Below are 24,811 nucleotides of genomic sequence, written 5' to 3'. Positions count from 1 at the left end.
TTGCTGATGAGTTCTGCTTCCAGAGCACCCAATTTGGACTAAATTTTGAACTATCACTGCCTCCGAGGTGAGGAACCACCATATGGTGATCACAGAATAAAACTGGTACAGTGTCACGAACCAATCTTCGGGAGACAAGTGCGAAAGATGCATAAATTCGATTTAGACGAGCGTGAGAATGGTCCCGAAAGCGTGTGAATACGCGGGAACCAGGACATGAAGCTGCGGTATCAATAGGCCCAGCATCTTTCGCAACAAGAGAAAAAATTCACAGCGCCTATCCGTGGGTGTATCACGACCGGCTCGATCTACTGGGTCCCACGCACAATTAAAGTCACCCATTAGCACAACGTGCCGGTCACAGTTCAGTAAGCTGGCTATGTATTCAAAAAGACTATGCGCTGTTGTACAGTAATTATTGCATGGACATTAATTAGTCGCTATGGCTTTCCATATAGCAGAAAATCGCAGCATAATCAACTGGCCCTCATTATCGACATTATAGGTGAAGCCCGAAGAAGCAAGTGTCTAGCGCAGAAACAAACAGCAACACGGCGACAAGCCCAAAGCATGTATCATCCTCACCTCAGTATCTTCCTCACTTTGAATTTTCGTCTGCTGGACGGCGATGACAGCAAGGTGCCTGCTGCAGAAGAGGCGGCGGAGTTGCATCTGCCTCTGTCGAGACCTGCGGTAACGTACATTCAGGTACGCGGCTTTGCCGTCCACCGAGAGGCACATGGAACAGTAGTATTTGCCAAGCCACTGAAATTTTGAAGATGAATAAAGGCACGGATAGTGAATGCGGAGTTCTTAAAAAAACAGCTTGAAGATCTGTATTAAAGCAGAGCCCCATAGACAATGGGGTGCCTTAGTCTAGGCGGCTCTGATTAAGGCCTACATGAGTAATTATGAGCTTGTTAGTTGCAGATGTCGGAATCAAGCGAGTACCAAATTCCCTCCGTTTCCGACAAATTTTTTCCATGCTTGGAGAGTAGTAGAGGAGCCATCATGCCGCGCAAACTGATAACCCCTCTGGCAATGCACGGCGCTGGCCCAGCTGATGGCGAACCACGGAAAGCTTCCGCGCAGCGTGATAACGAAGCGACGACGGCTAAGCGGACCCGCCTCGGTGGCTCAGTGGTTAAAGCGCTCGTCTACCGAGTCGCGGTACCCGGGTTCGAACCCGACCGCAGAGGCCACGTTCCGATGGAGGCGGAACGCAAAAGGCGCCCGTATGCTGTCCGATGTCAGTGCACGTTAAAGATCGCCGGGTAGTCGTAATTATTACGGAGCCCTACACTACGCAACCTCTTTCTTTCTTTCATTTACTCCCACCTTCCTCTCTCCCCTTCCCTTACGGCACATTTCAGGTGTCCACCAGGATCTGAGAGACTGATACTGCGCGATTTCCTTTCCTCAAAAAACCAATTTCACAACGGCTGTGCGGATAGCGGAGACATCCGAAGAACGAGAGGAACGTCTTGCGAAGAGACGCCACCAAGCTGATGGACGACTACGGTGCGTCCCTATAGAAATGTCAGTGGAGTGAACTGCTTTCGCTACATATACCATCGCATAGCTGAGGAAATCTATTGGGAATTTTTGTAGCGTGAGCTACACAGGCCGAGGTTGAGCAGTTTCGCATAGCTCCTGGAGTGCCGTGCTTCGCGAGCACGAGGAGATGGATGGATGGATGGATGGATGGATGGATGGATGGATGGATGGATGGATGGATGGATGGATGGATGGATGGATGGATGGACGGACGGACGGACGGACGGACGGACGGACGGACGGACGGACGGACGGACGGACGGACGGACGGACGGACGGACGGATGGATGGATGGATGGATGGGAGCGCCCCTTTGAAACGGGGTGGTGGCAATTGCCACCATCCTCAGCTTTTCTTTATTGTTTTTTGTTCACTGTGTTGGCAATTCTCGTTAAGACTCGCCATTATCTTCACCTACTGCTTGCTACAATTATAACCGTATGCCACATGTCTGCTTTTCAGCCACCAATCCTCCAATCGCTTTTTACTAACTTCCACTGCAGATTTATTGACGTGACCATTGTTATCTTTAAACCCAAGGGCCTCAGGGAGAGTGACTGCGCCTGCATCGACATCCGGATGGATACCATCGCATTTGATTATGAGGTGTTCAATTGTTTCCACAGACCTACCACACACTGCACATGTGTCATCTTCGTTAAATTTCTTTTTGTAGCGGCGCGTTCTAAGACACTCTGACCTCGCTTCAAAAAGTAGGGCACTGCCTCTTGAGTTATAATAGAAAAATTCTTTCCTGCTCTGCCTTTTCCAGCATCGATATAGTTCTACACTATGTTTCTTTTCCATTTAATTCATCCAATTTTTAACTTCCGCGTTTTTAACCTCTCGTTTAATGATCTTTCTTTCTCTGTCCTCATGACCGTCATACTTACTGGTTAGTTTTCTAGTTCTTTTCCGCCACTGCAAGTCAACACCGTGACGTCACACGGCGCCCTCTGGCGTGCCTCGCCACGCGCGCTAGCCTTCGTTTCCTTAAAATGAGACCGTAAAACGTCGACAACGCCAACGCCTCTCCCCCATCACCCCACGTACCTATAAGCACGATTCAGGCATCCACTGACCCAGAGAGCCATTATGCGTGCTTGCGTTCCTTATAATGGTCGCACTGTAATACATTGTCAACGCCAACGCCAATGATCATAACAAACGCCAACGGCCCATGGCTTCAGAGCCGCGTTTCTGGCACTATGTTGTCAATGCCGACGCATGCAGTGCACACCTGTCACTACCGCCACTTAGCTTACAGCACAGTTGAGGTGCCCACTGTTCCAAGAAGGCAGGTGTCCACCGAGATGTGGACACCTCGCCCTCACCTGACGCTACCTAGATCCTGGCACAGCAGAGCTAAGCAACCGCCTATATTTATTTCGAAAGCAATACTACTTACACACTCAAGCATTTGCCGTGCGGCGGCGGTGACCACTATCGTGCCGCGGCGGTGACCACGAAAGCAATACTACTTGCACTTTCACGCCTTTGCCGTGCCGCGGCGGTGACCACCATTGACCTTCATTTGACCTTGATTGCATTATATTGGACTAGATTGGATTAGATTGCATTGGACTGGATTAGATTGGACTGGACTGGATTGGATTGGATTAGATTAGATTAGAGTAGATTAAATTGGATTGGATTGGTTTGGAATGGAGTGGATTGAATTGGATTGGATTGCATTGCATTGGAATAGATTGGATTGGACTGGATTGTATAACCGATGCATCACCACAAGTCTAACCACAAGTATCACCACCAGCTACACTACCAGCTGTGCCATGGCGTAGGTACGGATATTGCTTTCCAAATTCCCAGGCTTAGCCAATCTAAGCCACAGCAAATTTTTTTTCTCTTTCCGACACAATGCGCTAGTATGGTTTGGGAACAACGAGGAAACCCTCGCAACCTGGGAACGCCTCTTTACCGAATTCCGACATTGCTTGAAGCTTGAATGGAGTAGATGAATTTCCGGGAGAAACATGCACAGCCTACGCAAAGTGAGTCGTCAAGATATATAAAACATAACTTGAGTTATGCCAAATAGTAATGTAGAACAGTAATCTCCGATCCCGGCCGCGACGGCTGAATTTCGATGGAGGCTTAATTCTAGAAGGCCGTGTACTGTGAGATGTCAGTGCACATTAAAGAACCCCAGGTTGTCGAAATTATTCCGGAGCCCTTCACTACGGCGTCTCTCATAGCATGATGGTTGGTTTATAGGTTTATTGGGTTTAACGTATCAATGCGACTAAGGCTATGAGAGACGCCGTAGTGGAGGGCTCCTGAAATTTCGACCACCTGGGTTCATTAACGTGCACTGACATCGCCAAGTACACGCGCCTCTATAATTTCTCCTCCAAAGAAATTCAAGTCGCTTAGGGACGTCAAACGCCAATAAACCAATCCATCAACTTGATATAGAACATATGCCCAAGAAATAGAAAGTAGACCATCTTTTGAAGTGCATTACAGGCAATTATTAAAATTTTCTGATTGCGAAAGATGATGATGATCATGATGATGAGCCATCATCAAAGATGATGAGCCATCTCAGATCTCATCCGGTACGTCCGCACGTTCGATATCAAGGACACGTTGCATTACGCCCAAATTTTGGCGCCTGACCAACTTGCCAACTGTAGCCACCGTTGCACAGAGCTTTATGGACCTCTCATCGATAATCGGACAGATAATTCTCGAGGACCTCCAGCGATTGTTGTTTTTGTCGTTGCGACTGAAGGAAGAATGAAAAGGAAAGCGCACGGGCCTGCCCACTGGCTCGAGCTATGTCACAATCGCTGCCACGAGCAGACAGAGAAGAGTTGAAAGATGGTAGAGAAAAGACTAAGAACAGACGCGCTTCGCAACAACCGCCGAAGCGGCCACGCCGGCTGTAAGAGATACCCCCCTCTGACTTCCAGCGGTTCGAGCCCGATGCAAGGTGTCCACTATTCCTACCCCTTGGCGTTGCCCTTTTTTAGCGAGAGCTACACTACCCACATTTTCGCATTTCACCGTTTGTCTGTAAGGACAGCTGTGCGCATGCGCGAGGAGCCGAGCGACGTAATAGCATAGAGCTAGGGGTGTCGCGCCGCGCGCCTCGCAGCTTGTGATCGCGGAGCAGACACCACACACCTTACCAGTTGTGGGCAGGCGCGAGAAGCCGAGTGACTTCAGAGCTCGTGTGCCTTACTGCGCATGTGCAAGGGAAGGGGACGCGCTGCGGTGTGAGCATAGACGGATGAAATGCAGGGTCTTGGCTCCGGTTACAACCGGCGTCGTCGCTTCGGCGGGCGGGGTTGTTGCGACGCGCATCTGTTCTTTGAATCTTTTCACTCACATCTTTCAACCCTCCTCTGTCTGTAGGTGGCAGCCATTGCTGTTCAGCTGAGCCAGTAGGCAGGCCCGTGCACATTCCTTTTCATTTTTCCTTCAGTCGCAAGAACAACACGGGTCTTCGCTCCGGCGGACGCGGTTGTCACGACGGGCATTTGTTTTTATTGCGAAAGAAATATTGCTAGCGCTTTTCTGCCTTCGGTGGAGGTCGTTCCTTCGCTCCGGCGCAGCTGCGGCGCACGACGACGTGACACCGTGACGTGACGACCAGAGCACAGCAGGGGCCCCAACTCGTCTCTTCGGCCGTAGTCGTTGCTTCGCTCGGCGCGGCGGCTACCACGTGACGGCTTCATCGGCCCGCCGCGTGAGGGCGCTCGCTAGAAGAGGATAAACGGGGCGCCGCAGGCGCGATCCGCTTAGTCATGCTTTAGGAGTTGTACAAGGCGTCGCTGGAGCGACGAGCTGCGCGCAAACGCCGGCGCCATGCCGCGGAGACAGATGAAGAAAGGCAAGAGCGGTTGGCTAAGCAACGCACCTATGCCCCAGAATGGCGAGCCTGGTGGCGTTCTGCAAGTTGAGTGAGGTAGAGTAGTTTCATGGACTCTCTGAGTGCAGAAGAATCGTCTATGAGTTGTGCAGAGCAATATAACTACCACAGAAGAAAGCGCCGTGTAGAGGAGGCACCGGATCGTCATATCAGCTGTAGATTGTTTTCGTTCTTGTCGTCGCGCAGCGGCGGCCGGTAGCCACGCGTGACCTGTAGACGCGGCGCACTGCGTTCCAAGCCTCTTTCGGTAGTCGCGCAGCGGTGGCTTGTAGCCACACGTGACCTGTAGACGCGGCGCACTGCGTTTCTTCAGTTGGAGGCGCTGCGCTTTTGCTTTCGCAACCTACCGGGCTTGACCAAAGCTAAGCCCCCGCCATTTTTTTTCTCTCTTTCCTCTCATATCTGTTGAGTCCTCTATCAGCACGTGCAGCGGTGGTAGCTGAGCTCGAGCCAGTACGCAGGTTCGTGCAATTTCTTTTCATCCTTCTCTAAGTTGCAAACAACAACAACCGCGGAGAGCTGTTGCCGTGGAGAAGGCATGCCTTGAGCGGCTTCGCAAACATGATAAGCTCAACTCCTCCGACCATGAGGTTGAAGCCTGGGAGTTGGCTGTCGCGAAAAGGAAGAGCGATCGGTGCAAGGCGAAGAGAGCAGAGGAAACGCCCGAGGAGCGAGAGGAGGGCCTAGCCAATGGCCGACGTCAGGACGCGGAGCGACTGCAGCGTCGCGCTTTGGCCCAGCTGGGTGATTCTGCGCAATTTTTTCAGTATGCATATCAACCAACCAGCCAACTTTCTGCTCTCCAGCTGGGTGAGCCTTCTTCCGAGGACGTGAAGTCTCGCCGCATGACCGACCCAGTGATCAGACTGACTGAATGTAACCAGGGGGAACTAAAGCTATCGCTACTATATCCTGACATAGCCGAGCTAAGCCACTGCCAATTTTTATTTCGAGGGGCTCCCCCCATGCTATTCTCGATGCCTGGGCTTAGTTGAATGAATATGACTCTCATTAGCGCCATCCCTGATGTATCGTCAAAGCACTAAGGCCCTAGTCATCCTTCCACTTTCACTAAATCAAGGGTGACTTCCAATCCCACTCTAATGAGGACTATAAGTACCGCTCGCGAGAACCTTCCCGTTCTTCCCGGCTCCGAGCCAGAAGCCTACAGAGGCGTTTGGCTACGCAGTGCGCCCTACCAATTCGGAGTCTTCTAGGTAACATTTTATTCGCAGCAACGCTCCTGTGTGTGACCGTTGGGGGAGTGGGAGGCACATCACACGCAACAGTCGCCCCTTCAAAGCTGCACCTCCAAGTAGTCGTTTTACGAATCTCCTTCTCAGTGGCCCTCGACCTGTCCCAGGTACAATGGAGGACAACGCCTCTGCCCGGTTTCCAAACAGTTTCTTCCTTGCGAGCCTTCCTTCCGTGCGCGCCGGTCTTCCTCAAAGGCAGAGTCGTTCCCTATCGCGTTCACTGGAGAAAACTCGACGCAGCCGCTAGAGAGTGTGCGTTGGATTTGGGAAATTACTGCATCGGTTATTAATTTCAGCATATGGTTTATTTGCTTGTGGAAGGTGTGGGCACAGATGTTAAAAAACCATAAACTCAACTGCCTGATGGTCTCTTAGATCGCATATTAAGATTGTTTGTTGCAAAATATATAACTGAGAATAGGTCGAAGTATTAGGAGTGGAGCTGGTATGGCGTTCTCAGAGCTGTACGAGGCGATGAGTTTTTTCACTTCCCGCGTGGGTTAAATCATCTTTGAGCATATCAATCTCCACGTCCCTCAGTTTAAAACATGAGTTCTTTTTCTCATTTTTATACACAACAAATTGCATTAAACGCGATGGGAAGTTGATTTTTCGACGACATGTATTAGATCGTGTTAATAACTTGATTTATAACAACTGTAATTTTTGCTAGATCGTACGTAGTACTTCAGAAAGCAAACTGCAGCACCTACGAAGAGAAACACTGCGGAACAAGGACACAGAAGAAGCGCTAACTTTATCTCACTTTATTCGCTGAGAAACCAGCGAATATAACAAGAACCAACATATGCACAGAAGACAAAGAAAGGGGAATGAGGGGCTCGTTATAAATATGAGAGAAGCCAACAGCCACAGAAACCAAGGGGCACAGGGGATCTTTAACTCATTTTTTTATTTTGTGGTGTTTATCAATTTACAATATTAGTGAATATGTTATCGCTTAAAGCTAATTGATTAGAAAAGCAGAAGAAAAAACAACCAAATGCCACCGGTGGGATCCGAACCCATGACCTCCAAATTACGCGTCCGGTGCTCTACCTCTGAGCTACGGCGACGGCTGTCAAACCTTCTGCTTTCGGGGGTATTTATGTTTACAAATAACCGAACCTTGGGAGTGTTCACCAGCGCCACCCACGTTCTTAAGCGGCGGACGTAGGACGTCCTGAGTTACCGCTGATGTGACGTAGAACGCGCATCGAACGGCGAGGGTGGAAGCTGTGTGAGAACCCTCTTATGCTTCCTAAGGCATCAAGGCTGCCAGAACCGAGGCCCTCGTTAAGCAATTAAGCAGACAAAGAAAGGGGAATGAGGGGCTCGTTATAAATATGAGAGAAGCCAACAGCCACAGAAACCAAGGGGCACAGGGGATCTTTAACTTACTTTTTATTTTTATTTTGTGGTGTTGATCAATTTACAATATTACTGTATATGTTATCGCTTAAAGCTAATTGATTAGAAAAGCAGAAGAAAAAACAACCACATGGCGCCGGTGGGATCCGAACCCACGACCTCCGAATTACGCGTCCGGTGCTCTACCTCTGAGCTACGGCGACGGCTGTCAAACCTTCTGCTTTCGGAGGTATTTATGTTTACAAATAACCGAACCTTGGGAGTGTTCACCAGCGCCACCCACGTTCTTAAGCGGCGGACGTAGGACGTCCTGAGTTACCGCTGATGTGACGTAAAACGTCATCGAACGGCGAGGGTGGAAGCTGTGTGAGAACCCTCTTATGCTTCCTAAGGCATCCAGGCTGCCAGAACCGAGGCCCTCGTTAAGCAATTAATCAGACAAAGACAGGGGAATGAGGGGCTCGTTATAAATATGAGAGAAGCCAACAGCCACAGAAACCAAGGGGCACAGGGGATCTTTAACTTACTATTTTATTTTGTGGTGTTGATCAATTTACAATATTACTGAACATGTTATCGCTTAAAGCTAATTGATTAGAAAAGCAGAATAAAAAACAACCACATGCCACCGGCGGGATCCGAACCCACGACCTCCGATTTACGCGTCCGGTGCTCTACCTTTGAGCTACGGCGATGGCTGTTAAACCTTCTGCTTTCGGGGGTATTTATGTTTACAAATAACCGAACCTTGGGAGTGTTCACCAGCGCCACCCACGTTCTTAAGCGGCGGACGTAGGACGTCCTGAGTTACCGCTGATGTGACGTAGAACGTCATCGAACGGCGATGGTGGAAGCTGTGTGAGAACCCTCTTATGCTTCCTAAGGCATCAAGGCTGCCAGAACCGAGGCCCTTGTTAAGCAATTAAGCAGACAAAGAAAGGGGAATGAGGGGCTCGTTATAAATATGAGAGAAGCCAACAGCCACAGAAACCAAGGGGCACAGGGGATCTTTAACTTATTTTTTAATTTGTGGTGTTGATCAATTTACAATATTACTGAATATTTTATCGCTTCAAGCTAATTGATTAGAAAAGCAGAAGAGAAAACAACCACATGCCGCCGGTGAGATCCGAACCCACGACCTCCGAATTACGCGTCCGGTGTTCTACCTCTGAGCTACGGCTACGGCTGTAAAACCTTCTGCTTTCGGGGGTATTTATGTTTACAAATAACCGAACCTTGGGAGTGTTCACCAGCGCCACCCACGTTCTTAAGCGACGGACGTAGGAAGTCCTGAGTTACCGCTGATGTGACGTAGAACGTCATAGAACGGCGAGGGTGGAAGCTGTGTGAGAACCCTCTTATGCTTCCTAAGGCATCAAGGCTGCCAAAACCGAGGAACTCGTTAAGCAATTAAGCTGTGCTTACTTACTCTTATGCTTCCTAAGGCATCAAGGCTGCCAGAACCGAGGCCCTTGTTAAGCAATTAAGCAGACAAAGAAAGGGGAATGAGGGGCTCTTTATAAATATGAGAGAAGCCACCAGCCACAGAAACCAAGGGGCACAGGGGATCTTTAACTTATTTTTTAATTTGTGGTGTTGATCAATTTACAATATTACTGAATATGTTATCGCTTCAAGCTAATTGATTAGAAAAGCAGAAGAGAAAACAACCACATGCCGCCGGTGGGATCCGAACCCACGACCTCCGAATTACGCGTCCGGTGCTCTACCTCTGAGCTACGGCTACGGCTGTAAAACCTGCTTTCGGGGGTATTTATGTTTACAAATAACCGAACCTTGGGAGTGTTCACCAGCGCCACCAACGTTCTTAAGCGACGGACGTAGGAAGTCCTGAGTTACCGCTGATGTGACGTAGAACGTCATCGAACGGCGAGGGTGGAAGCTGTGTGAGAACCCTCTTATGCTTCCTAAGGCATCAAGGCTGCCAGAACCGAGGCCCTCGTTAAGCAATTAAGCAGACAAAGAAAGGGGAATGAGGGGCTCGTTATAAATATGAGAGAAGCCAACAGATACAGAAACCAAGGGGCACAGGGGATCTTTAACTTACTTTTTATTTTTATTTTGTGGTGTTGATCAATTTACAATATTACTGAATATGTTATCGCTTAAAGCTAATTGATTAGAAAAGCAGAAGAAAAAACAACCACATGGCGCCGGTGGGATCCGAACCTACGACCTCCGAATTACGCGTCCGGTGCTCTACCTCTGAGCTACGGCGACGGCTGTCAAACCTTCTGCTTTCGGAGGTATTTATGTTTACAAATAACCGAACCTTGGGAGTGTTCACCAGCGCCACCCACGTTCTTAAGCGGCGGACGTAGGACGTCCTGAGTTACCGCTGATGTGACGTAGAACGTCATCGAACGGCGAGGGTGGAAGCTGTGTGAGAACCCTCTTATGCTTCCTAAGGCATCAAGGCCGCCAGAACCGAGGCCCTTGTTAAGCAATTAAGCAGACAAAGAAAGGGGAATGAGGGGCTCGTTATAAATATGAGAGAAGCCAACAGCCACAGAAACCAAAGGGCACAGGGGATCTTTAACTTATTTTTTATTTTGTGGTGTTGATCAATTTACAATATTGCTGAATATGTTATCGCTTAAAGCTAATTGATTAGAAAAGCAGAAGAAAAAACAACCACATGCCGGCGGTGGGATCCGAACCCACGACCTCCGAATTACGCGTCCGGTGCTCTACCTCTGAGCTACGGCGACGGCTGTCAAACCTTCTGCTTTCGGTGGTATTTATGTTTAAAATAACCGAACCTTGGAGTGTTCACCAGCGCCACCCACGTTCTTAAGCGGCGGACGTAGGACGTCCTGAGTTACCGCTGATATGACGTAGAACGCCATCGAACGGCGAGGGTGGAAACTGTGTGAGAACCCTCTTATGCTTCCTAAGGCATCAAGGCTACCAGAACCGAGGCCCTCGTTAAGCAATTAAGCAGACAAAGAAAGGGGAATGAGGGGCTCGTTATAAATATGAGAGAAGCCAACAGATACAGAAACCAAGGGGCACAGGGGATCTTTAACTTACTTTTTATTTTTATTTTGTGGTGTTGATCAATTTACAATATTACTGAATATGTTATCGCTTAAAGCTAATTGATTAGAAAAGCAGAAGAAAAAACAACCACATGGCGCCGGTGGGATCCGAACCTACGACCTCCGAATTACGCGTCCGGTGCTCTACCTCTGAGCTACGGCGACGGCTGTCAAACCTTCTGCTTTCGGAGGTATTTATGTTTACAAATAACCGAACCTTGGGAGTGTTCACCAGCGCCACCCACGTTCTTAAGCGGCGGACGTAGGACGTCCTGAGTTACCGCTGATGTGACGTAGAACGTCATCGAACGGCGAGGGTGGAAGCTGTGTGAGAACCCTCTTATGCTTCCTAAGGCATCAAGGCCGCCAGAACCGAGGCCCTTGTTAAGCAATTAAGCAGACAAAGAAAGGGGAATGAGGGGCTCGTTATAAATATGAGAGAAGCCAACAGCCACAGAAACCAAAGGGCACAGGGGATCTTTAACTTATTTTTTATTTTGTGGTGTTGATCAATTTACAATATTGCTGAATATGTTATCGCTTAAAGCTAATTGATTAGAACAGCAGAAGAAAAAACAACCACATGCCGGCGGTGGGATCCGAACCCACGACCTCCGAATTACGCGTCCGGTGCTCTACCTCTGAGCTACGGCGACGGCTGTCAAACCTTCTGCTTTCGGTGGTATTTATGTTTAAAATAACCGAACCTTGGAGTGTTCACCAGCGCCACCCACGTTCTTAAGCGGCGGACGTAGGACGTCCTGAGTTACCGCTGATATGACGTAGAACGCCATCGAACGGCGAGGGTGGAAACTGTGTGAGAACCCTCTTATGCTTCCTAAGGCATCAAGGCTACCAGAACCGAGGCCCTCGTTAAGCAATTAAGCAGACAAAGAAAGGGGAATGAGGGGCTCGTTATAAATATGAGAGAAGCCAACAGCCACAGAAAGCAAGGGGCACAGGGAATCTTTAACTCATTTTTTTATTTTGTGGTGTTGATCAATTTACAATATTAGTGAATATGTTATCGCTTAAAGCTAATTGATTAGAAAAGCAGAAGAAAAAACAACCAAATGCCACCGGTGGGATCCGAACCCACGACCTCCGAATTACACGTCCGGTGCTCTACCTCTGAGCTACGGCGACGGCTGTCAATCCTTCTGCTTTCGGGGGTATTTAGGTTTACAAATAACCGAACCTTGGGAGTGTTCACCAGCGCCACCCACGTTCTTAAGCGGCGGACGTAGGACGTCCTGAGTTACCGCTGATGTGACGTAGAACGTCATCGAACGGCGAGGGTGGAAGCTGTGTGAGAACCCTCTTATGCTTCCTAAGGCATCAAGGCTGCCAGAACCGAGGCCCTCGTTAAGCAATTAAGCAGACAAAGAAAGGGGAATGAGGGGCTCGTTATAAATATGAGAGAAGCCACCAGCCACAGAAACCAAGGGGCACAGGGGATCTTTAACTTATTTTTTAATTTGTGGTGTTGATCAATTTACAATATTAGTGAATATGTTATCGCTTAAAGCTAATTGATTAGAAAAGCAGAAGAAAAAACAACCAAATGCCTCCGGTGGGATCCGAACCCACGACCTCCGAATTACGCGTCCGGTGCTCTACCTCTGAGCTACGGCGACGGCTGTCAAACCTTCTGCTTTCGGGGGTATTTATGTTTACAAATAACCGAACCTTGGGAGTGTTCACCAGCGCCACCCACGTTCTTAAGCGGCGGACGTAGGACGTCCTGAGTTACCGCTGATGTGACGTAGAACATCATAGAACGGCGAGAGTGGAAGCTGTGTGAGAACCCTCTTGTGCTTCCTAAGGCATCAAGGCTGCCAGAACCGAGGAACTCGTTAAGCAATTAAGCTGTGCTTACTTACTCTTATGCTTCCTAAGGTATCAAGGCTGCCAGAACCGAGGAACTCGTTAAGCAATTAAGCAGGGAAAGAAAGGGGAATCAGCTGCTCGTTATAAATATGAGAGAAGCCAACAGCCACAGAAACCAAGGGGCACAGGGGATCTTTAACTTATTTTTTTATTTTGTGGTGTTGATCAATTTACAATATTACTGAATATGTTATCGCTTAAAGCTAATTGATTAGAAAAGCAGAAGAAAAAACAACCACATGCCGCCGGTGGGATGCGAACCCACGACCTCCGAATTACGCGTCCGGTGCTCTACTTCTGAGCTACGGCGATGGCTGTCAAACCTTCTGCTTTCGGGGGTATTTATGTTTACAAATAACCGAACCTTGGGAGTGTTCACCAGCGCCACCCACGTTCTTAAGCGGCGGACGTTGGACGTCCTGAGTTACCGCTGATGTGACGTAGAACGTCATCGAACGGCGAGGGTGGAAGCTGTGTGAGAACCCTCTTATGCTTCCTAAGGCATCAAGGCTGCCAGAACCGAGGAACTCGTTAAGCAATTAAGCAGGCAAAGAAAGGGGAATGTGGGGCTCGTTATAAATATGAGAGAAGCCAACAGCCACAGAAACCAAGGGGCACAGGGGATCTTTAACTTATTTTTTTATTTTGTGGTGTTGATCAATTTCCAATACTACTTAATATGTTATCGCTTAAATCTAATTGATTAGAAAAGCAGAAGAAAAAGCAACCACATGCCGCCGGTGGGATCCGAACCCACGCCCTCCGAATTACGCGTCCGGTGCTCTACCTCTGAGCTACGGCGACGGCTGTCAAACCTTCTGGTTTCGGGGTATTTATGTTTACAAAGAACCGAACCTTGGGAGTGTTCTCCAGCGCCACCCACGTTCTTAAGCGACGGACGTAGGACGTCCTGAGTTACCGCTGATGTGACGTAGAACGTCATAGAACGGCGAGGGTGGAAGCTGTGTGAGAACCCTCTTATGCTTCCTAAGGCATCAAGGCTGCCAGAACCGAGGAACTCGTTAAGCAATTAAGCAGGCAAAGAAAGGGGAATGTGGGGCTCGTTATAAATATGAGAGAAGCCAACAGCCACAGAAACCAAGGGGCACAGGGGATCTTTAACTTATTATTTTATTTCGTGGTGTTGATCAATTTTTAATATTACTGAATATGTTATCGCTTAAAGCTAATTGATTAGAAAAGCAGAAGAAAAAACAACCACATGCCACCTGTGGGATCCGAACCCACGACCTCCGAATTACGCGTCCGGTACTCTACCTCTGAGCTACGGCGACGGCTGTCAAACCTTCTGCTTTCGAGGGTAATTATGTTTACAAATAACCGAACCTTGGGAGTGTTCACCAGCGCCACCCACGTTCTTAAGCGGCGGACGTAGGACGTCCTGAGTTACCGCTGATGTGACGTAGGACGTCATAGAATGGCGAGCGTGGAAGCTGTGTGAGTACCCTCTTATGCTTCCTAAGGCATCCAGGCTGCCAGAACCGAGGCCCTCGTTAAGCAATTAATCAGACAAAGACAGGGGAATGAGGGGCTCGTTATAAATATGAGAGAAGCCAACAGCCACAGAAACCAAGGGGCACAGGGGATCTTTAACTTACTATTTTATTTTGTGGTGTTGATCAATTTACAATATTACTGAACATGTTATCGCTTAAAGCTAATTGATTAGAAAAGCAGAAGAAAAAACAACCACATGCCACCGGTGGGATCCGAACCCACGACCTCCGATTTACGCGTCCGGTGCTCTACCTTTGAGCTACGGCGATGGCTGTTAAACCTTCTGCTTTCGGGGGTATTTATGTTTACAAATAACCGAACCTTGGGAGTGTTCACCAGCGCCACCCACGTTCTTAAGCGGCGGACGTAGGACGTCCTGAGTTACCGCTGATGTGACGTAGAACGTCATCGAACGGTGATGGTGGAAGCTGTGTGAGAACCCTCTTATGCTTCCTAAGGCATCAAGGCTGCCAGAACCAAGGCCCTTGTTAAGCAATTAAGCAGACAAAGAAAGGGGAATGAGGGGCTCGTTATAAATATGAGAGAAGCCAACAGCCACAGAAACCAAGGGGCACAGGGGATCTTTAACTTATTTTTTTTATTTTGTGGTGTTGATCAATTTACAATATTACTGAATATGTTATCGCTTCAAGCTAATTGATTAGAAAAGCAGAAGAGAAAACAACCACATGCCGCCGGTGGGATCCGAACCCACGACCTCCGAATTACGCGTCCGGTGCACTACCTCTGAGCTACGGCTACGGCTGTAAAACCTTCTGCTTTCGGGGGTATTTATGTTTACAAATAACCGAACCTTGGGAGTGTTCACCAGCGCCACCCACGTTCTTAAGCGACGGACGTAGGAAGTCCTGAGTTAACGCTGATGTGACGTAGAACATCATAGAACGGCGAGGGTGGAAGCTGTGTGAGAACCCCCTTATGCTTCCTAAGGCATCAAGGCTGCCAGAACCGAGGCCCTCGTTAAGCAATTAAGCAGACAAAGAAAGGGGAATGAGGGGCTCGTTATAAATATGAGAGAAGCCAACAGATACAGAAACCAAGGGGCACAGGGGATCTTTAACTTACTTTTTATTTTTATTTTGTGGTGTTGATCAATTTACAATATTACTGAATATGTTATCGCTTAAAGCTAATTGATTAGAAAAGCAGAAGAGAAAACAACCACATGCCGCCGGTGAGATCCGAACCCACGACCTCCGAATTACGCGTCCGGTGTTCTACCTCTGAGCTACGGCTACGGCTGTAAAACCTTCTGCTTTCGGGGGTATTTATGTTTACAAATAACCGAACCTTGGGAGTGTTCACCAGCGCCACCCATGTTCTTAAGCGACGGACGTAGGAAGTCCTGAGTTACCGCTGATGTGACGTAGAACGTCATAGAACGGCGAGGGTGGAAGCTGTGTGAGAACCCTCTTATGCTTCCTAAGGCATCAAGGCTGCCAAAACCGAGGAACTCGTTAAGCAATTAAGCTGTGCTTACTTACTCTTATGCTTCCTAAGGCATCAAGGCTGCCAGAACCGAGGCCCTCGTTAAGCAATTAAGCAGACAAAGAAAGGGGAATGAGGGGCTCTTTATAAATATGAGAGAAGCCACCAGCCACAGAAACCAAGGGGCACAGGGGATCTTTAACTTATTTTTTAATTTGTGGTGTTGATCAATTTACAATATTACTGAATATGTTATCGCTTCAAGCTAATTGATTAGAAAAGCAGAAGAGAAAACAACCACATGCCGCCGGTGGGATCCGAACCCACGACCTCCGAATTACGCGTCCGGTGCTCTACCTCTGAGCTACGGCTACGGCTGTAAAACCTTCTGCTTTCGGGGGTATTTATGTTTACAAATAACCGAACCTTGGGAGTGTTCACCAGCGCCACCCACGTTCTTAAGCGGCGGACGTAGGACGTCCTGAGTTACCGCTGATGTGACGTAGAACGTCATAGAACGGCGAGGGTGGAAGCTGTGTGAGAACCCTCTTATGCTTCCTAAGGCATCAAGGCTGCCAGAACCGAGGCCCTCGTTAAGCAATTAAGCAGACAAAGAAAGGGGAATGAGGGGCTCGTTATAAATATGAGAGAAGCCAACAGATACAGAAACCAAGGGGCACAGGGGATCTTTAACTTACTTTTTATTTTTATTTTGTGGTGTTGATCAATTTACAATATTACTGAATATGTTATCGCTTAAAGCTAATTGATTAGAAAAGCAGAAGAAAAAACAACCACATGGCGCCGGTGGGATCCGAACCTACGACCTCCGAATTACGCGTCCGGTGCTCTACCTCTGAGCTACGGCGACGGCTGTCAAACCTTCTGCTTTCGGAGGTATTTATGTTTACAAATAACCGAACCTTGGGAGTGTTCACCAGCGCCACCCACGTTCTTAAGCGGCGGACGTAGGACGTCCTGAGTTACCGCTGATGTGACGTAGAACGTCATCGAACGGCGAGGGTGGAAGCTGTGTGAGAACCCTCTTATGCTTCCTAAGGCATCAAGCCTGCCAGAACCGAGGCCCTCGTTAAGCAATTAAGCAGACAAAGAAAGGGGAATGAGGGGCTCGTTATAAATATGAGAGAAGCCAACAGCCACAGAAAGCAAGGGGCACAGGGAATCTTTAACTCATTTTTTTATTTTGTGGTGTTGATCAATTTACAATATTAATGAATATGTTATCGCTTAAAGCTAATTGATTAGAAAAGCAGAAGAAAAAACAACCAAATGCCACCGGTGGGATCCGAACCCACGACCTCCGAATTACACGTCCGGTGCTCTACCTCTGAGCTACGGCGACGGCTGTCAAACCTTCTGCTTTCGGGGGTATTTATGTTTACAAATAACCGAACCTTGGGAGTGTTCACCAGCGCCACCCACGTTCTTAAGCGGCGGACGTAGGACGTCCTGAGTTACCGCTGATGTGACGTAGAACGTCATCGAACGGCGAGGGTGGAAGCTGTGTGAGAACCCTCTTATGCTTCCTAAGGCATCAAGGCTGCCAGAACCGAGGCCCTCGTTAAGCAATTAAGCACACAAAGAAAGGGGAATGAGGGGCTCGTTATAAATATGAGAGAAGCCACCAGCCACAGAAACCAAGGGGCACAGGGGATCTTTAACTTATTTTTTAATTTGTGGTGTTGATCAATTTACAATATTAGTGAATATGTTATCGCTTAAAGCTAATTGATTAGAAAAGCAGAAGAAAAAACAACCAAATGCCACCGGTGGGATCCGAACCCACGACCTCCGAATTACGCGTCCGGTGCTCTACCTCTGAGCTACGGCGACGGCTGTCAAACCTTCTGCTTTCGGGGGTATTTATGTTTACAAATAACCGAACCTTGGGAGTGTTCACCAGCGCCACCCACGTTCTTAAGCGGCGGACGTAGGACGTCCTGAGTTACCGCTGATGTGACGTAAAACGTCATAGAACGGCGAGAGTGGAAGCTGTGTGAGAACCCTCTTGTGCTTCCTAAGGCATCAAGGCTGCCAGAACCGAGGAACTCGTTAAGCAATTAAGCTGTGCTTACTTACTCTTATGCTTCCTAAGGTATCAAGGCTGCCAGAACCGAGGAACTCGTTAAGCAATTAAGGAGGGAAAGAAAGGGGAATCAGCTGCTCGTTATAAATATGAGAGAAGCCAACATCCACAGAAACCAAGGGGCACAGGGGATCTTTAACTTATTTTTTTATTTTGTGGTGTTGATCAATTTACAATATTACTGAATATGTTATCGCTTAAAGCTAATTGATTAGAAAAGCAGAAGAAAAAACAACCACATGCCGCCGGTGGGATGCGAACCCACGACCTCCGAATTACGCGTCCGGTGCTCTACTTCTGAGCTACGGCGATGGCTGTCAAACCTTCTGCTTTCGGGGGTATTTATGTTTACAAATAACCGAACCTTGGGAGTGTTCACCAGCGCCACCCACGTTCTTAAGCGGCGGACGTTGGACGTCCTGAGTTACCGCTGATGTGACGTAGAACGTCATCGAACGGCGAGGGTGGAAGCTGTGTGAGAACCCTCTTATGCTTCCTAAGGCATCAAGGCTGCCAGAACCGAGGAACTCGTTAAGCAATTAAGCAGGCAAAGAAAGGGGAATGTGGGGCTCGTTATAAATATGAGAGAAGCCAACAGCCACAGAAACCAAGGGGCACAGGGGATCTTTAACTTATTTTTTTATTTTGTGGTGTTGATCAATTTCCAATACTACTTAATATGTTATCGCTTAAATCTAATTGATTAGAAAAGCAGAAGAAAAAGCAACCACATGCCGCCGGTGGGATCCGAACCCACGCCCTCCGAATTACGCGTCCGGTGCTCCACCTCTGAGCTACGGCGACGGCTGTCAAACCTTCTGGTTTCGGGGTATTTATGTTTACAAATAACCGAACCTTGGGAGTGTTCTCCAGCGCCACCCACGTTCTTAAGCGACGGACGTAGGACGTCCTGAGTTACCGCTGATGTGACGTAGAACGTCATAGAACGGCGAGGGTGGAAGCTGTGTGAGAACCCTCTTATGCTTCCTAAGGCATCAGGGCTGCCAGAACCGAGGAACTCGTCAAGCAATTAAGCAGGCAAAGAAAGGGGAATGTGGGGCTCGTTATAAATATGAGAGAAGCCAACAGCCACAGAAACCAAGGGGCACAGGGGATCTTTAACTTATTATTTTATTTTGTGGTGTTGATCAATTTACAATATTACTGAATATGTTATCGCTTAAAGCTAATTGATTAGAAAAGCAGAAGAAAAAACAACCACATGCCACCTGTGGGATCCGAACCCACGACCTCCGAATTACGCGTCCGGTACTCTACCTCTGAGCTACGGCGACGGCTGTCAAGCCTTCTGCTTTCGAGGGTAATTATGTTTACAAATAACCGAACCTTGGGAGTGTTCACCAGCGCCACCCACGTTCTTAAGCGGCGGACGTAGGACGTCCTGAGTTACCGCTGATGTGACGTAGAACGTCATAGAACGGCGAGGGTAGAAGCTGTGTGAGAACCCTTTATGCTTCCTAAGGCATCAAGGCTGCCAGAACCGAGGAACTCGTTAAGCAATTAAGCTGTGCTTACTTACTCTTATGCTTCCTAAGGCATCAAGGCTGCCAGAACCGAGGAACTCGTTAAGCAATTAAGCAGGCAAAGAAAGGGGAATGAGGGGCTCGTTATAAATATGAGAGAAGCCAACAGCCACAGAAACCAAGGGGCACAGGGGATCTTTAACTTATTATTTTATTTTGTGGTGTTGATCAATTTACAATATTACTGAATATGTTATCGCTTAAAGCTAATTGATTAGAAAAGCAGAAGAAAAAACAACCACATATCGCCGGTGGGATCCGAACCCACGACCTCCGAATTACGCGTCCGGTGCTCTACCTCTGAGCTACGGCGACGGCTGTCAAACCTTCTGGTTTCGGGAGTATTTATGTTTACAAATAACCGAACCTTGGGAGTGTTCTCCAGCGCCACCCACGTTCTTAAGCGACGGACGTAGGACGTCCTGAGTTACCGCTGATGTGACGTAGAACGTCATAGAACGGCGAGAGTGGAAGCTGTGTGAGAACCCTCTTATGCTTCCTAAGGCATCAAGGCTGCCAGAACCGAGGAACTCGTTAAGCAATTAAGCAGGCAAAGAAAGGGGAATGTGGGGCTCGTTATAAATATGAGAGAAGCCAACAGCCACAGAAACCAAGGGGCACAGGGGATCTTTAACTTATTTTTTAATTTGTGGTGTTGATCAATTTACAATATTACTGAATATGTTATCGCTTCAAGCTAATTGATTAGAAAAGCAGAAGAGAAAACAACCACATGCCGCCGGTGGGATCCGAACCCACCACCTCCGAATTACGCGTCCGGTGCTCTACCTCTGAGCTACGGCTACGGCTGTAAAACCTTCTGCTTTCGGGGGTATTTATGTTTACAAATAACCGAACCTTGGGAGTGTTCACCAGCGCCACCCACGTTCTTAAGCGACGGACTTAGGAAGTCCTGAGTTAACGCTGATGTGACGTAGAACATCATAGAACGGCGAGGGTGGAAGCTGTGTGAGAACCCTCTTATGCTTCCTAAGGCATCAAGGCTGCCAGAACCGAGGCCCTCGTTAAGCAATTAAGCAGACAAAGAAAGGGTAATGAGGGGCTCGTTATAAATATGAGAGAAGCCAACAGATACAGAAACCAAGGGGCACAGGGGATCTTTAACTTACTTTTTATTTTTATTTTGTGGTGTTGATCAATTTACAATATTACTGAATATGTTATCGCTTAAAGCTAATTGATTAGAAAAGCAGAAGAAAAAACAACCACATGGCGCCGGTGGGATCCGAACCTACGACCTCCGAATTACGCGTCCGGTGCTCTACCTCTGAGCTACGGCGACGGCTGTCAAACCTTCTGCTTTCGGAGGTATTTATGTTTACAAATAACCGAACCTTGGGAGTGTTCACCAGCGCCACCCACGTTCTTAAGCGGCGGACGTAGGACGTCCTGAGTTACCGCTGATGTGACGTAGAACGTCATCGAACGGCGAGGGTGGAAGCTGTGTGAGAACCCTCTTATGCTTCCTAAGGCATCAAGGCTGCCAGAACCGAGGCCCTTGTTAAGCAATTAAGCAGACAAAGAAAGGGGAATGAGGGGCTCGTTATAAATATGAGAGAAGCCAACAGCCACAGAAACCAAAGGGCACAGGGGATCTTTAACTTATTTTTTTATTTTGTGGTGTTGATCAATTTACAATATTACTGAATATGTTATCGCTTAAAGCTAATTGATTAGAAAAGCAGAAGAAAAAACAACCACATGCCGGCGGTGGGATCCGAACCCACGACCTCCGAATTACGCGTCCGGTGCTCTACCTCTGAGCTACGGCGACGGCTGTCAAACCTTCTGCTTTCGGTGGTATTTATGTTTACAAATAACCGAACCTTGGGAGTGTTCACCAGCGCCACCCACGTTCTTAAGCGGCGGACGTAGGACGTCCTGAGTTACCGCTGATATGACGTAGAACGCCATCGAACGGCGAGGGTGGAAACTGTGTGAGAACCCTCTTATGCTTCCTAAGGCATCAAGGCTGCCAGAACCGAGGCCCTCGTTAAGCAATTAAGCAGACAAAGAAAGGGGAATGAGGGGCTCGTTATAAATATGAGAGAAGCCAACAGCCACAGAAAGCAAGGGGCACAGGGAATCTTTAACTCATTTTTTTATTTTGTGGTGTTGATCAATTTACAATATTAATGAATATGTTATCGCTTAAAGCTAATTGATTAGAAAAGCAGAAGAAAAAACAACCAAATGCCACCGGTGGGATCCGAACCCACGACCTCCGAATTACACGTCCGGTGCTCTACCTCTGAGCTACGGCGACGGCTGTCAAACCTTCTGCTTTCGGGGGTATTTATGTTTACAAATAACCGAACCTTGGGAGTGTTCACCAGCGCCACCCACGTTCTTAAGCGGCGGACGTAGGACGTCCTGAGTTACCGCTGATGTGACGTAGAACGTCATCGAACGGCGAGGGTGGAAGCTGTGTGAGAACCCTCTTATGCTTCCTAAGGCATCAAGGCTGCCAGAACCGAGGCCCTCGTTAAGCAATTAAGCACACAAAGAAAGGGGAATGAGGGGCTCGTTATAAATATGAGAGAAGCCACCAGCCACAGAAACCAAGGGGCACAGGGGATCTTTAACTTATTTTTTAATTTGTGGTGTTGATCAATTTACAATATTAGTGAATATGTTATCGCTTAAAGCTAATTGATTAGAAAAGCAGAAGAAAAAACAACCAAATGCCACCGGTGGGATCCGAACCCACGACCTCCGAATTACGCGTCCGGTGCTCTACCTCTGAGCTACGGCGACGGCTGTCAAACCTTCTGCTTTCGGGGGTATTTATGTTTACAAATAACCGAACCTTGGGAGTGTTCACCAGCGCCACCCACGTTCTTAAGCGGCGGACGTAGGACGTCCTGAGTTACCGCTGATGTGACGTAAAACGTCATAGAACGGCGAGAGTGGAAGCTGTGTGAGAACCCTCTTGTGCTTCCTAAGGCATCAAGGCTGCCAGAACCGAGGAACTCGTTAAGCAATTAAGCTGTGCTTACTTACTCTTATGCTTCCTAAGGTATCAAGGCTGCCAGAACCGAGGAACTCGTTAAGCAATTAAGCAGGGAAAGAAAGGGGAATCAGCTGCTCGTTATAAATATGAGAGAAGCCAACATCCACAGAAACCAAGGGGCACAGGGGATCTTTAACTTATTTTTTTATTTTGTGGTGTTGATCAATTTACAATATTACTGAATATGTTATCGCTTAAAGCTAATTGATTAGAAAAGCAGAAGAAAAAACAACCACATGCCGCCGGTGGGATGCGAACCCACGACCTCCGAATTACGCGTCCGGTGCTCTACTTCTGAGCTACGGCGATGGCTGTCAAACCTTCTGCTTTCGGGGGTATTTATGTTTACAAATAACCGAACCTTGGGAGTGTTCACCAGCGCCACCCACGTTCTTAAGCGGCGGACGTTGGACGTCCTGAGTTACCGCTGATGTGACGTAGAACGTCATCGAACGGCGAGGGTGGAAGCTGTGTGAGAACCCTCTTATGCTTCCTAAGGCATCAAGGCTGCCAGAACCGAGGAACTCGTTAAGCAATTAAGCAGGCAAAGAAAGGGGAATGTGGGGCTCGTTATAAATATGAGAGAAGCCAACAGCCACAGAAACCAAGGGGCACAGGGGATCTTTAACTTATTTTTTTATTTTGTGGTGTTGATCAATTTCCAATACTACTTAATATGTTATCGCTTAAATCTAATTGATTAGAAAAGCAGAAGAAAAAGCAACCACATGCCGCCGGTGGGATCCGAACCCACGCCCTCCGAATTACGCGTCCGGTGCTCTACCTCTGAGCTACGGCGACGGCTGTCAAACCTTCTGGTTTCGGGGTATTTATGTTTACAAATAACCGAACCTTGGGAGTGTTCTCCAGCGCCACCCACGTTCTTAAGCGACGGACGTAGGACGTCCTGAGTTACCGCTGATGTGACGTAGAACGTCATAGAACGGCGAGGGTGGAAGCTGTGTGAGAACCCTCTTATGCTTCCTAAGGCATCAGGGCTGCCAGAACCGAGGAACTCGTCAAGCAATTAAGCAGGCAAAGAAAGGGGAATGTGGGGCTCGTTATAAATATGAGAGAAGCCAACAGCCACAGAAACCAAGGGGCACAGGGGATCTTTAACTTATTATTTTATTTTGTGGTGTTGATCAATTTACAATATTACTGAATATGTTATCGCTTAAAGCTAATTGATTAGAAAAGCAGAAGAAAAAACAACCACATGCCACCTGTGGGATCCGAACCCACGACCTCCGAATTACGCGTCCGGTACTCTACCTCTGAGCTACGGCGACGGCTGTCAAGCCTTCTGCTTTCGAGGGTAATTATGTTTACAAATAACCGAACCTTGGGAGTGTTCACCAGCGCCACCCACGTTCTTAAGCGGCGGACGTAGGACGTCCTGAGTTACCGCTGATGTGACGTAGAACGTCATAGAACGGCGAGGGTAGAAGCTGTGTGAGAACCCTTTATGCTTCCTAAGGCATCAAGGCTGCCAGAACCGAGGAACTCGTTAAGCAATTAAGCTGTGCTTACTTACTCTTATGCTTCCTAAGGCATCAAGGCTGCCAGAACCGAGGAACTCGTTAAGCAATTAAGCAGGCAAAAAAAGGGGAATGAGGGGCTCGTTATAAATATGAGAGAAGCCAACAGCCACAGAAACCAAGGGGCACAGGGGATCTTTAACTTATTATTTTATTTTGTGGTGTTGATCAATTTACAATATTACTGAATATGTTATCGCTTAAAGCTAATTGATTAGAAAAGCAGAAGAAAAAACAACCACATATCGCCGGTGGGATCCGAACCCACGACCTCCGAATTACGCGTCCGGTGCTCTACCTCTGAGCTACGGCGACGGCTGTCAAACCTTCTGGTTTCGGGAGTATTTATGTTTACAAATAACCGAACCTTGGGAGTGTTCTCCAGCGCCACCCACGTTCTTGAGCGACGGACGTAGGACGTCCTGAGTTACCGCTGATGTGACGTAGAACGTCATAGAACGGCGAGAGTGGAAGCTGTGTGAGAACCCTCTTATGCTTCCTAAGGCATCAAGGCTGCCAGAACCGAGGAACTCGTTAAGCAATTAAGCAGGCAAAGAAAGGGGAATGTGGGGCTCGTTATA

The sequence above is a fragment of the Amblyomma mixtum genome, chromosome 2 (assembly GCF_055824585.1).
Source record: "Amblyomma mixtum isolate Tamu chromosome 2, ASM5582458v1, whole genome shotgun sequence".
Classification (NCBI taxonomy): domain Eukaryota; kingdom Metazoa; phylum Arthropoda; class Arachnida; order Ixodida; family Ixodidae; genus Amblyomma; species Amblyomma mixtum.
This window is presented reverse-complemented; position numbering follows the sequence as displayed.